This window comes from Chenopodium album, chromosome 15, assembly GCF_948465745.1.
Source record: "Chenopodium album chromosome 15, dcCheAlbu1.1, whole genome shotgun sequence".
NCBI classification, from domain to species: domain Eukaryota; kingdom Viridiplantae; phylum Streptophyta; class Magnoliopsida; order Caryophyllales; family Amaranthaceae; genus Chenopodium; species Chenopodium album.
Window position 1 is genome coordinate 7,722,324 of NC_137848.1, and position 14,153 is coordinate 7,736,476.

General features: G+C 39.0%; 1 long non-coding RNA gene across 1 annotated transcript; it reads left to right on the forward strand.

Moving 5' to 3' along the window:
* Positions 1 to 3,637: 3,637 nt before the first annotated feature.
* LOC145582848 (uncharacterized) lies at positions 3,638 to 5,944 on the forward strand. The gene is made up of 2 exons (XR_014099954.1): positions 3,638 to 4,787; positions 5,497 to 5,944. It is a non-coding gene; the product is annotated as an uncharacterized LOC145582848 (long non-coding RNA).
* Positions 5,945 to 14,153: the final 8,209 nt, after the last annotated feature.

Below are 14,153 nucleotides of genomic sequence, written 5' to 3' on the forward strand. Positions count from 1 at the left end.
AGAAGATTGCGAAACAGCAGATGTATGAGTAGGGTTATGTAAATCCCTGTCGAATGAAAAAAAACAAGAGATGGAACCCCTACCAGGTCAGAAATCCACAACCCATTCGAATCCTTCAAATAGTTGATGATATTACGCCTACGCCAAGACTAAACTAAAGAGAAAAGAGACTTAGAATGAACTTCCCTCGTGGCATCCCATCTGATTTTGACACGCTAGCACCAATAGTAAAAGGCCGCATGAAAGTCGCTAATTTTCCTCCTTCTTTGTAATGAAAAGACAACGATCAACCCGACTATCCATATAATTAAATTCTTCTTGATTAATCTCTGAAGCGAAGGTTTTCCAATTAATCCCCCAAACTTTCTTATGGAAAGTACACCAAGCTAGTAAATGAACCTTAAGAATCGAAAGCTTTCGTGACAATGTAAACATCGATGAACCAGCAAAAAACAATGATAAAACTGATACCATAATAGATCTGACTTCCTTTGCCGACAAACACCAATTTTCTAATCCCTCCGTCCCATAATACTTAGGACGTTTGGGGTGGACACGTAGCTTTAAAAAATTAAAAAAACTAAATTGGGTTAATTTAAAATATTTGTCTATTGTATAAAAGATTCTCTTTTATATTTTTATATTGTAAGAAAACAATAAAGTGGGGTTAGAGTAGGGCAGGTGTGAAGAGAGAAAATGTGGGAAAATATTTATTTATTAGTGTTCTCATTCCATTTTTAGTAATGTGTCAAGTATTGTGGGACAAACAAAAATGGAAATTGTGTCAAGTATTATGGGACGGAAGGGTATTCTATAAGGTCGCCTAGCTAGTCCAATCCCAGCTTTTTGAGTCGGATTGAAGAACAGCCCTGAAATATTGAAGCTTAGTTAATAACTAGCTAGGTGGTGTATTAATAATGTTAGTTTCTGCCTTTTGGGCCAATAATCTTATACTACATTCGTTTATGAAATTCAACTCACTTACTAATAATGTGGTCAAATTAAAATAACTTTGACTACATTTTATGATTTATATCATAGAAATAAATTAGCATGTAAGATCTTATAAGATTTCCCTAATATAAATTTCCCAAATATCAACTTTTAATAATTTCCATTTATACATATAGCTGATGAAGATATTTATGGTAAAAAAAAATTCATTAAAGACCGCGCAAATGAAAAGTGAGTCAAACCTTTTGAAACGGAGCGAGTATATTTATAGTTCATAAGATTTGAAATATGGATATATAAACACCCTTTATTTATTCGAAATCTCCTTAAGTAAATAATGAAGTTTCCTACAAAAAAAAAAGTAAAATCCTATATCTTTGATCACAAATTTTTATATGTGACAGACCACACCATGTGGCCGGGGTTACTTATTTAGAATTTACTCGGTCGGTCAGGGGTTACTTATTTTTGGGTTACTTATTCGATCGGGGTTACTCTCACACAGAAAAACGCTAATTGACTGAGTAACTCCAGAATAAGTAACTCTTGGCCGACTGATCAAGTAACTCTTGAATAAGTAACCCCGGAAAAATTGCGGCTAACCGATTGAGTAATCCCAAAATAAGTAACCTTTAACTGACTAAGTAACCCCTAAATAAGTAATCTCAACCACACGGAAAAAACACCGATCTTTAATTTGCTTTGTTTATGAAAGCTTTATCTTTTACCTATATCTTTGATATGAGATGTCAATCCTAAGTGCCAATGAATCATTCTTTCGCTATATTTATATGGAAAATGATAAGGCAAAATTATAATCATTGACACCAACTTTGTGAAGGTTTATTTGCAATTATCGACATCAACTTATATCACTTGCTAAATTTACTACAACTTGTTATAAAATTACAAAATTGACATAAATGACACTAAACAACTAATTTTACGTAACTTTCAACCTTTTACAAGTATAAAATTCCTTTTCAACAATCATTTGCTTTAAAAAGTTTTTAATGTACTGGAAAGATAAAATTATACAGATGTCATGCGTAGAGCATTATTGAATGTTTAGTGCGTTTAATGTCAATTTTATTCTTTTTTGGACAAGTTGGTGTCAATTTAACAAGTGACAAGTTCGTGTCAGTATTTGCAACATATTCTTAAGTTGGTGTCAATGAGTGTAATTTTGCCAAATGAAAAATTGTATAACTAAATATTATTAACTACATTAATTACACGTGCAATAAGTCTTGTATAATGCAAACTTACGTTAATTTTATTGTAAGAAGGTCAATTTGAAGTGAACTATAACAATTTTTATGATAATTTTAATCCCTTAAAAGCTAACTTTCATTTGTAAGGAGCTTGATTGTATTTTAATGGGTAGTATTATATGGTATGAAGGCTAAGACTAATCTAATACACCGTAAGTGTTTTTTAAAGATAATATTTATGTTAGGAAAAAGACAACTTTTGTAGTATAATCCCTCCGTTTCATAATTAGAAGCCTATTTTCCATTTTTCACGGGAATTAAGGAATTTGATTGGGAGTACAAATATGCATGTGGGGTTAGAGAGAGATAGAGAGAAAGAAAAAAGTGGTTGAGAATTATTGAAGAGATAGAGAGAGAAAGCGTTGGAAATTGATGTCAAAAGTACAAAAAGAAAAAGAAAAAGTATGACACATCATAAAAAAAAAGAGGATATTATTGTCAAAAGTACTATCTATAAATAGTAATAGGCTTCTAATTTTGAATACCTAAAAATGAAAAACAGATTTCTAATTATGAAAAGGAGGGAGTATAAGGGTCGTAGCTTCGCTACTCGGTTGTGCTCCCCCCGTGGGTGGGGGTCGAGTCCTACGAAAATCCGAATTCGAGGTTGGGGCGAATTCGGTTTTCTCAGGGCCGTTCTTGCGGTTTTCTTAACTTTAAATACTTGAAGGGTAACTTTAACCCGTCTTACAATAAGTTAAAGAAAGTTGCCCACTTAATCAAGAATTTGATTTTGTTATATTGATCTCATTTGCAATACTACATTTATGAGAAGGAAGGTCTAATCATACATGATTATTCATCAATGTATAAGTAAAACATATTTATATGAGATTTTATTATAATTTTTTATCTTTATTTATATTTTCAAAAACTATAATTTGTAATAATTTTCATAACTTCTGAAAATACATAATTGAAGATACGAGTAATTTTTTAAAACATATATACTGAAAAATGTGATGACATCAAGGGACGCTCTAAATTTATCAAGTATATATATTAAAAGATTTATTTGCATATAAATGCAGTTGTAGTTGTTCTATCTTCTTTTATGCTGGATTACGTTATAGCTCACCAACACTTGCATCAGCAATAAGTAATGTTTCCCTTGCTTTCACCATAGGGCTAGAAACGGAATCGGGTTACCATTTCCCTTAGAAGATGTTTGGTTAAAGAGTTAAGTAATAGAAACCGTTTCCCTCCTCTAACCCATTTCATTACTTTGTTTCCACTGTAAAACTTGGGGAAATAAATCCCCTTTCTTTCCTCTATCTATTCTCTCTCCTGTCATACAACAGATCACCCCACAAAATCCTCAACTTTGATCGATCGAAGCCACAATTTCGCTGAAGAACCCTAAATTTTCGTACTTCAAATTTCCAGAAATCCACAATCTCAAGGTTTGATCTCTCACTTTTTTGATTAAGAACCCTAGATGTTGAGTTTGAGTTGAATTTATATAAAATTTGTTTGATTGATTGTGCTTTGATTTTTCTACTGTATATCGAAAGATTGCTATTTAGGGGGTATTTTCGATCCATGCTCTTAATTTGATTTTTTATCCATATTTTTTGTTTGTGTTGATTGCTATTTACGATTTATGGTGTTAATTTCTAGGGTTTTCTGTCCTAATTTTTCAGTTTTATTTGAGTTTTATTTTTCTCAATTGAATCACCTGCTTTTTGTTTCATGACATTATTGCTAACATGATATCAATTTCGATTTTATGCTTAAATTAGATGGTATATATATAGCTATTATTGCATGTAATTGTTGTATATTTTGTGTTTTCCCCCAAATTTCGATTTATGCTTAAATTAGATGGTATAATCTGCTGTAATTATTTGGCTTCTTTTATCAGTATTGATGAAATAATACTTACTGATTTTTTTGTTCTGCAAATTTTGATTTTTTGCTATTATAATTTGCTATTATTATTTGGCTTCTTTTCCCCCAAATTTTGATTTTATGCTTACTAGTAAAACAAACTGATGTCTTGTTCTGCAAATCAGAGCTTTGTTCAGCAAAAGTCAATGGTAAATACTTCAAATAAAAAAGTATCTATAAAATAATTACAATGAATTTCAAATGTTATTGTGTGTTGCTACTATTTTGAGGCAGATTGTTAATGTTGCTTGATTCTACAAGTAGATAAGTCGGTGTTCGACGGATGGTTAAAGGTATGAACTGCAATTTTTGTTCTGTTCTCATGCTGCTTTTTTTTTTGTGGTATCTGCTTCTGTATTATCTGCTTCTGTGGTATCTGCTTCTGTAGTATCTGCTTCTGTTCTGATGCTTTATTTTGTTATACTTTTATTTATGCTAGAGTTATACTGAACTACAATAGTACTTGTAATCATACTGAACTACAATAGTACTTGTAATCATACATATACAACATATCCTGTTATATAACATTTTAATCTGGCTGGCTATATGACATGGCTATATGTTTTAAAAAGATAGATCAGAATTTCTAGCAGAATTGAAGGTCTAGTAATTTGGCTACATTGAAGTAGAGTTTTTGAAGGATAAGAGATATCTTTGGCTGCCAAGGTAGAATGCTTTGATGCTGATAATTGTTATGTACTTTCATATGCTTTTCTTAATAAAAAATAAAAAAATAATTTACATAGTACTTTTGCAAGTCAGCAAGTCAGATATTCGATCTGATACTCAGTCATGTTATTGTGTTTTGGTTGAGTATCATATTTCGTTTTTGCATTCATATATATTTTGATGATGATGGCAATTAAAAAAACATGGTTTGGTGATGAAGGGGAATATATAAGTGCATCTTTGACCATTGGAAGAATCCTTAAACTGATGCAGTTGTCCAACATCTTGTATGATTTATTATAAGAATTGACAAGTGATCTTGCCTTATATGAATATCTAAGTCTAATATCAACCAATATATGAAGGAGATGATTGTCAATGTGAAATCACATAAGCGACAGTAATAAACTTATTTCTATTCCATGAAGTGCAGAAGTGCTGAAGTGCTGCAAACTGTATGTGTTGTGTACGAAGAATATGATCAGCATTCTTCAGTAATGAAACTAGCCTACTTTCATATGTTATTTGTGTCCTGTTAATTCTATGTCTATGTCAAATTGCTTTGAGTGGTCTTCAAATAATTGTGTTTTGAGGCTTTTAAGCATTTGCTAGTATATAATGTACTCATATGTAAAATCAATTACTTCCTTTTTCTAAGTTATTTAGTCATATACCAGTATATAATGTACTCATATGCACAATGCAGCTTTTAAACCTTGATGGATGCCGAATGGTGAGCAAAAAACCGAATCTGTCCTCTATTCCCCTGCTGTCCTCTATTGTGTAGGAATGATGATGATGATTTGGTGGCCTCCCTCCATGATGTATCTAACAATTTTGGGAAGATATTTGAAAATATCAATGTTAATCTTGGGACTATGGCTAGTGCATGGTCTAAAGCAGAAGAAAGAGAGCAAATAATGGATGAAAAAGTGAATAAGGTTTTGGATAAGGTGATGAAGTTAGATGGAATTTCTCCATCCGAAGGTTTGGAGGTTGCTACAATTCTCATGGCGGAAGAACATAAGCTTCGCATCTTCTATCAAGCCCCAACTAGTATGAAGAAACAATATGCAATTGATCTCTTAAGAAGAAGTAGAAAGTTTTGTCCTAAGTTGTTATTGGAGTTAATGTTTCAATGGTTTTTGAATGCTTTTTTTTTATAATTTTTTTTTTTTTTTTTTTTTTTTTTTTTTTTTTTTTTTTTGAGAATACTAGAATTTCGATGCTTTTGTAATCAACAATTTATGTGACTTTGTCTATATCTAGCATATGATATATTATGGTAATTAGTGTTGCTCTACATTGTATAATGTTTAGCAAAAGTTAGCCAAGATAACAAAAAATAGAAGGAAAGGTATTTGTTTCCAAGTTATCTATGCCAAACAAGAAGAAAGGGATTGGTTATCATTGTTTACGTTTCCTTAGTAATACCAAACAAGTAGTAAGGGTAACACTATATATTACCATTTCCCCTCCTAATTTGTATCCATTCCCTTACATTTACTAATTTGATACAAAACACCCTCTTATTGTAGCCATCATTTTCAGGTAACTAAATATTTTACTGTATAACATTATATATTGTTATTTAATATACTATGATAAAATGTAATTATATTATTAATCATCTTTAGTCATTACTAAAAATGAAATAAATTGTGGAATAATGTAGGATGGAGATATTGAACCTACGTTCACAAAGTAGCATACTAAAATTGATAGGAACCATAGTATCAATTAGTGGAGCATTCATATTGATCTTCTACCAAGGACTACCAATTAGTAATATAATCCCTTCACCAACCAAGCCATCTCTCCACTCTCTTGTGGAACTTGATCAAACTCAACCAAATTGGGTCCTTGGAGGGACCTTTCTCTCAATGAGCTGCTTAGTCCTCTCACTCGCGTATATTACAAAGGTAATAAATTTTCCGAAACCTTATATATACTTTGTAGTATAACAATATGTTTTGGAAATTTATAACAAAATCATGTAAGTATTTTAACGCCTTTTTTCTTCTCTTGCTTTATGTTTTTTTCTCCATAGACAAGAGTCTAATTAAGGATTACATTTATCCTTGTTTGACTAATGATTGCTTTTTTCTTTTCTTCAGACTTGGATTGCAAGGGACTACCCTTCTACGGTGCTAATAATACTTATTACATTTTTCTTTGAAACTATAATGGTATCGTTTGTTACTTTTATTGCAGAAAATGATGCTAGTGTTTGGAAACCAACCTTTGGTATCGAATTAATTTCTATTCTTTTTGGGGTAATTCTTAATATAATATACTTTTAGGTTTTTTACTAAAATGTATATTTATTGTACTAATTAATTCACAAAATTGATATTCATCAATTTGGTTTTGGTGTATTATCTAAAATTTGCCCAGGCTATGTCAATTGGTACGTTAAATATTATCAACACATGGATTAGCAAAATGAAGGGACCAGTATTTATAGCAATGTTTAAGCCACTTCAAATGATTATCGCGGTAATTATGGGAGCATTTTTTCTTGGAGATGTACTACATCTTGGGAGGTACCGTTTATATTTTTATAACTTAGCTATTACTTGGTTATATTAGATCTTAGATCTTACTAATTGTTTCGGGTAAAAACAATGGGACCCTGCCGAAGGTCCACTAAGGTGGAGAAGACTGGATTCGATCCAAGTGACGATAGACCGAAGATTTCCTGCACAGCAAACACACGTAAATTAGCCTCGGGGGTGTTGCCGAGGAAGGCCCCTCCGATGCTAAAGTTAGTACAATGTGTAGAGAGAGAAAGCTATGCAAGAGAATTAATTGCTTTAGGCTTTGTGTGTTGTTTACAAATGTAATATTGATGGCTTTTATACCTTGGCATATATGGGAGAAATGGGCTTGGGCCCAATTGACTTGCCTTGTGGACTGATCTTGACTTTAGCATTATTTGGAGAGTTGAACCTTGACCTTGGGCTTTTAATTGGATCATTTAATGACTTGGCCCAATTGGACTAAATTGGACCCAAACAACTTGCCCCCCAGACCCGATTTGGAAGAATGACGGGTCGGGTTTAATTAACCAGAAAAAGGAGGGAAGTAAATGATTTAATTAATCCAAAAAGATTTAAATTTAAACCGCCATTAGCGAGATAACGGTTGATGGATGGATAATTTGTGGAAGTTGGACGGATAATGGGTAGTTAATCATTGGGACGTGTGTTTAACGGTTACTTAGTGAGGTATTTAAGAAGAGATTAAAAGCGCGGCCCCTTGAATTCCATTTCTGGAGATAAAACTAAAGAGGCGCACTATCTCTCCTCACTTCTTCACAAACACGAGCCCGAAATTCTCAAGAGAACTCAAGAATCCGCATCAAAACTTCGTTGATTCCCCGAGCATTAAGCTTAGAAACTGAAATTCGTCGCTCCGAACTTATAGATCGGCAAATTCCGCTTCAAAATAAGGTAATTTCCTTTGATTTTTGTTTAATTTTCTTCGAATTTGAACTCCTTCCCCCTTTTCCTTCGACTTTTTCTTCAAAAACCGACAATGGTGAGAGGAGTTAGAGGCAGAGCCCGTGCTCCAAGAAGGGCAAGGCAATTCCCCGATCCCAGGAATAGGACTGGGACCTGGAACGGACAAGAAGTGGGGTCTGACCCTGCTGAAGGAATTAGGGCGACCCCAATTTCATCGGCGCCTCCTGAAGGAACGGAGGAGCCGAGCGTCTCTGGGCAGGACGAAGTAGTTCCCGCTCAACTTTGGGATGTCCTTCCTGGATTTCAGGAGTGGCAGGACGCCGAAGTAGCTTCAGCCATGATAAAGAACCGTCCCTACCATTGGTGGGTACAGCACGCCGAGGTGTATCGGTTTGCTGAACAAATAGAGCTGCACTACGGCATAATGGAAGCTGATGGGTATTGGTGCAGAATGCCCGTTGCATCTGATAGAATCCATCGTCCACCCCCGGGGTATGTGGGGGTGTACACAAGACAACTTCAGTATGGGCTGAGGTTTCCTCTGGACACATTTGTCCGAGACTTGCTGATCCACTACAGGGTCTCCCTGTGCCAGCTAACTCCCGTCAGCATCCGAAGGGTGATGACGTACTTGTGGGTCTGCAAGTTTTTCAGATATGTACCGAACCTCCACTGCTTCAAAAAGCTTCATCGGCTAATGACAAACATTCAAAGTGGGCACGGTAATCATGGTCCTGGGTGGTACCGAATTGAGTCTCGGCCTCAGTATTTAACCATGTGGCCGAATGATTCCTCAGATAAGGAATGGAGGGGTCAATGGATCTGGGTTAGGGCGCCCACGGATCCTGCCCATCCTTACGTCTTCAGCGCTCCCAGGTATCTGACTGAGCCTGACCCTGAAATGGGAAGCCTGGGTCCTCCCGAAGATAGAGGCCCAGATCTGCACCTTAACCAGCAAAATATTTTCGGCCGAATGCTGAACCCTGGGGGTGCTGGAGGCCGAATGAAGTATATCCCGGAGACTTGGCTCCCGGATAACCACTATATTTTCCAAGAGCACATGTTAGCAGCTGTCGGCCTCAGCCGAAAGTTCAGGGATGGTAAGTTTCTTCGGCTGGGGCCGAGGCCTTTATTATTTATTCTTAGCAAGAATTTTGTTTTTGCACTTTCCTGCTGAGCCGATCCAGCATTTTTCTTTTGCTGAACTGACCTTTGCTTTTTTCTTATGCTCAGAGCGGAACGAGACAAACGTTGGCATCGACTACAATCGTCTCGGCGTCAACCAAGAGAGACTTATTATCGATCGGGCCCCCGCTATCACCGATTCAAAGCACAGGGAGGTCCATCTAGATCAGCATCATCTCCAAATCGAGGCTGTTGCCCTTTATCAGAGGCAGAAGCCTTGGTGGAAGAAGAGAGATCCCTGGCTTCAACTGCTAGCTGAGGAACTTGAAGCCGCCCGTACAGCCGAGGAAGTTGTACGGGCTATTGAAGCTTGCGAAGGAGGAGAAGGGTCCTCCAGGGCTGCTGAAGAAAAAGCAGCAGCGAGGGCAGCTGAAGAAGAAGACGAGGCTTTGCTGGAGACCTCGGTGAGTTACACTTAACTTTTTAACTCTCTTTTTTTTTTTGCTGGAGAACTCACACTCTTCCTGCCCCCCCTGTTTTTTGCAGTCTGAAGGGAGCAAAAAGCAGAGAGAAGGAAAAGCTCCTGTTCGTCCCGAAGATCAAATCCAGGAAGATTCCGAAGAATCGGATATGGATGAACAGCCCCTTCAGAAAAGGAGGAGACGAATGGCCATCATCGGCCCTCATGACTTCCAAATGGGGCCGAGGCCAGCCGGCATCAGCATCAGAGAGCCCGGAGAAGGCGGCGAATTGCCGAGGGTTCCCCCACCACCACCACAATCTCCACCGAAGACCCCTTCCCCACCTCCTAAGATGGAGGTGGACCAAAAGACTCCCGATCCCAAGGGAGGGGTCCCAGCCGAGGGAATGGCAGATGGTGCCGAAGGGCACAATGCTGAGAGTGCTAAGAAGCCCGCTGCTGAGGGTTTCTCAGCTGATATTGCTAGGGAGGTTGAGGCTTTCGTTCTCAATCCCGAAGAGGAAGCAGAGGTCATTGTCATCGACTCTGCTGAGAAGGAAGAGAAGACTGCTGAAGAAGAAGAAGTTGAACCTCCAAGGGTTCATGAAGCTCCTGAGTCTTCCTTCCCCTCCTTCCAGACGCTGCACTCTGGAGAGATGGGGTTCTCGGCCTCCCGAATTCCAATTCCAGATCATATCTGGGACGTCATATGGGGCCAGAACCGAGAAGGTGCAGAAGCCTACTTCGGCAATTTTGCTGGAATGTCCGAAGTAGACAGGGCAAGGGCCTGGTCGCTGAAGGCCACTGCAGGGATGGGTGAATCCAGCAGATCTGTCCCAGACCCTGTAAGGACGAATCAACTGCTGATGATGCAGGTAAATCCTTACTCTTGCTTCTATTTTTCTGTTCAGCTCTTCAGCCCCAAGTTATTATGTTTTTTTTTTTTTTTTTTTTTTTTTTTTACTGAGTTGTGCCTCTGCTTTCAGTTTGTGCACAATCAGACTCTCACTGTAGAGCTGATTGACACCCTACAAGATAGGGTGGACGATGCTGAGCTTGCCCAGAAGGTGGCTGTTGAAGAGCTGAAACTCGCTCAGATGAAGCAGGCAGCAGCTGAAGAAAAGCAAAAGGAAGGGGAGGAATACAAAAAGAAGGCTGCTGAAGCCCTCCAGACCTTTTGCACTGCTATGGAGAGGGAGGTTTTCCCCCCGCTAATAGAAGGGGAGAACTTTCTCCGAGATCACTTGGGAGTGGACGTGTCCAAATTCAAGGCTGCCATTGAAAGCCGAATCAAGGATGGAGCTACTGCACAGGCTGAGGTGCAGCAGAAACTGGAAGCTTCAGAAGCCAGTAGGATGGCTGCTGAAGAACAGCTCCAAGCCCAAAACGTCCAACTCTCAGAGGCTGTTGCTGCTGCCGAAGCTGAGAGAGCGAAGCTGAGTGAGGCTGAGGATCAGCTAAGGGTCAAAAATGACGAGCTGACTCAACTGAAGGCTGAAGCTTCAGAGGTTCAGCAAGAGCTGAACAAGCAGAAGGGTGCCTCTTCCGAGCTCGCTGAAGAGCTAAATCAATCCAAGAAAAACTTGGAGGAGGTACAGAAAAAGCTAGCAGATGCTGAAGCCCTGCTCAAGACCCGCATTTATACTCAAGAAGAGTACGAAATGGGATTTAAGAACGGGTTCAGAGTATGCCGAAGACTTTGTCTCCATGCTGAGCCGAATCTGGACTGGTCCAAGTGTGCTGAATGGGGCCAGGATCCAGAAGATCCCCATATGAAGTTCCCTACTCAAGCCGAAGCTGAGATTCTTGCAGCTGAGGAAGCTGAGGAAGAAGAAGAGATGAGGGAGGCTCAGCAGGGTGCACAGCCTGCTTCATCTGCTGCTGGAGCTGAAGCCAGCATTGCTGATCAGTCTGATCCTCGGGCTGAAGCATAGGAACTCGGGCAGTCGTCTTCAGAATCTTGCGGTTCATCATGCGCTCAACTTTAGACTTGCCGCTTCTGAAAAGTATTTTTGCCTTGTTTTTTGCTTCAGCTTGCCTTGATGTACAAACTGCTTTATTTGTTTTTGTATTGTACTTCGGCAGCTGTATTTTTCCGCTTGTGGGCGGCTGCCGATATTTCGTTATGTCCTAGACAATTCTGAATTCTGTAGCTCTTTTTCTGGGCCTTTGAGTTATATCTGATGCATTTCTCTTCAACTACTTTGCCTTATATTGAATGCTTTACTTTTTCTTCAAAAATTTGCTAAGTACAAACTTGAAGAATTCTGCTGAAGATAAACTTGCGCTGACAGTGCTTCCTGCCTCCCTCAGTAATCTGAAGACTCCGGTCTTTGGATTACTGAATTGGATTTCCGTCTAACTTTAAAAATTGGTATCCGAAACACAAGGCCACCTGAAGGCAATGTTTCGGATCATGGTTTTCTGGGATACAAGGCTCAGTTAAGGCAATATCCCAGACTTGTCCATGGACTCGTGCCTTTGGAGAACAAGTCTTGCTGAGATTTAACCTCAGCTGAAAGACCAGAGTTCTTAGAAAGGCGAGTTTGTCAGCAATCTGAAACCCAGTTACCCGAAGGCGAAGGTTTCGGACGAGGCTGAATAAAAATTTTCTAACGGTTGCCTTTATCCTTGGTTTTCTTTCTATCTTTAAAAATGGATATCTGAAACACGGGGCCAACTGAAGGCAATGTCTCAAATAATGGCTCTCTGGGATACGAGGCTCAGCTAAGGCAATATCCCAGATTTGTCCATGGACTCATGTCTTTGGAGAACAAGTCTCGCTGAAGTTTAGCTTCAGCTGAAAGACCAGAGTTCTTTGAAAAGACGGGTTTGTCAGCAATCTGAAACCCAGTTACCCGAAGGCGAAGGTTTCAGACGAGGCTGAATAAAAACCCTTAAAGAGTAGATAGAATGAAGAAAACTTGAAAGAATAAAAAGTTGCAAAATTTTACAGAAATGGTGGCTCTGAGGCCTTTCATTAATAATTCAAAATGTACTTACAAGGATTGTTCTGCCCCGAAGGGTTTATACATGGTACTTTTTTAGTATATCAGCATTCCAGTGATTTTTCAGCTCAGTTCCATCTAACTGACAAAGTCTATATGTCCCTGGCTGAAGCTCATCATGGATTTCATAAGGTCCCTCCCATGCAGCTGAGAGTTTCCCATGGATTCGGCCTTTCTGAACTGCAGCAGCATTTCGAAGGACAAGGTCTCCAATTTTGAGAGGCCTTGCATGGACCCTTCGGTTGTAAAATTTGCTGATTCTCTGCTTGTAAGCAGCCATTCTGTCTCGGGCTGAGTCTCTCACTTCGTCAAGGAAATCAAGGGATTCCTTCATAAGTTGCTCGTTCTCAGCCGAGAAGTGGTGCACTCTTAAACTTTCAGAACCGATTTCCACTGGAAGAACAGCTTCGGCACCATATACCAACTCAAAAGGTGAATAGCCCGTTGCCTCTTTTTCTGTTGTCCGAAGTGACCAGAGGGTTCCTGGAAGCTCCTCTATCCACTTAGACTTTTGATCTTCAACCCTTTTCTTCAAAGCGCTGAGGATTTATTTATTTGCAGCTTCGGCTTGGCCATTACTTTGTGGATGACACACTGCTGAATATGCCAGCTTGATGCCGAACTGATCGGTGTATCGCCTCAGCGGTAGATTATCAAATTGCCTTCCATGATCAAAGACAAAAACCCTCGGGATACCAAAGCGAGTAATAATATTTTGCCAGATAAATTTCCTGACAGTTTGCTCCGTGATATTCGAGGCTGCTTCAGCCTCAATCCATTTGCTGAAATAGTCGATGCCGACTATTAACCATCTTTTTTGGTAGGGTGCATCTGGAAATGGCCCCAGAATATCCAGCCCCCATTGGGCAAATGAAAGCGGATTTAGGATCGGCTGAAGGTTTCTAGCTGGCTGATGGATAACCGGTGCGAATTTTTGACATTTCTCGCATTTCCTGACCAGCTCCTTGGCGTCAGAGACCATGGTGGGCCAGTAATATCCGGCCCTCAGTGCCTTATGGGCTAGGGTCCTTCCCCCAATATGGTTCCCACAGATGCCAAGGTGAATTTCCCGAATGATGTAATCTGCATCTGTTGGTCCCACGCATTTCAGCAATGGGGCTGAGAAAGATTTTTTCAAAAGCTCTCCTCTGAAGACGACGAACCTTGAGCTGGTTCTCTTCAGCTTGGAAGCCAGAATTTTGTCTTCGGGAATTTCTCCCCGAAGTTTGAAAGCTAGGATGGGGTCCATCCAGCTGAGCTCTGGGTCGGCACAGCACACTTCGGGTGCTTCGTCGACACTTCT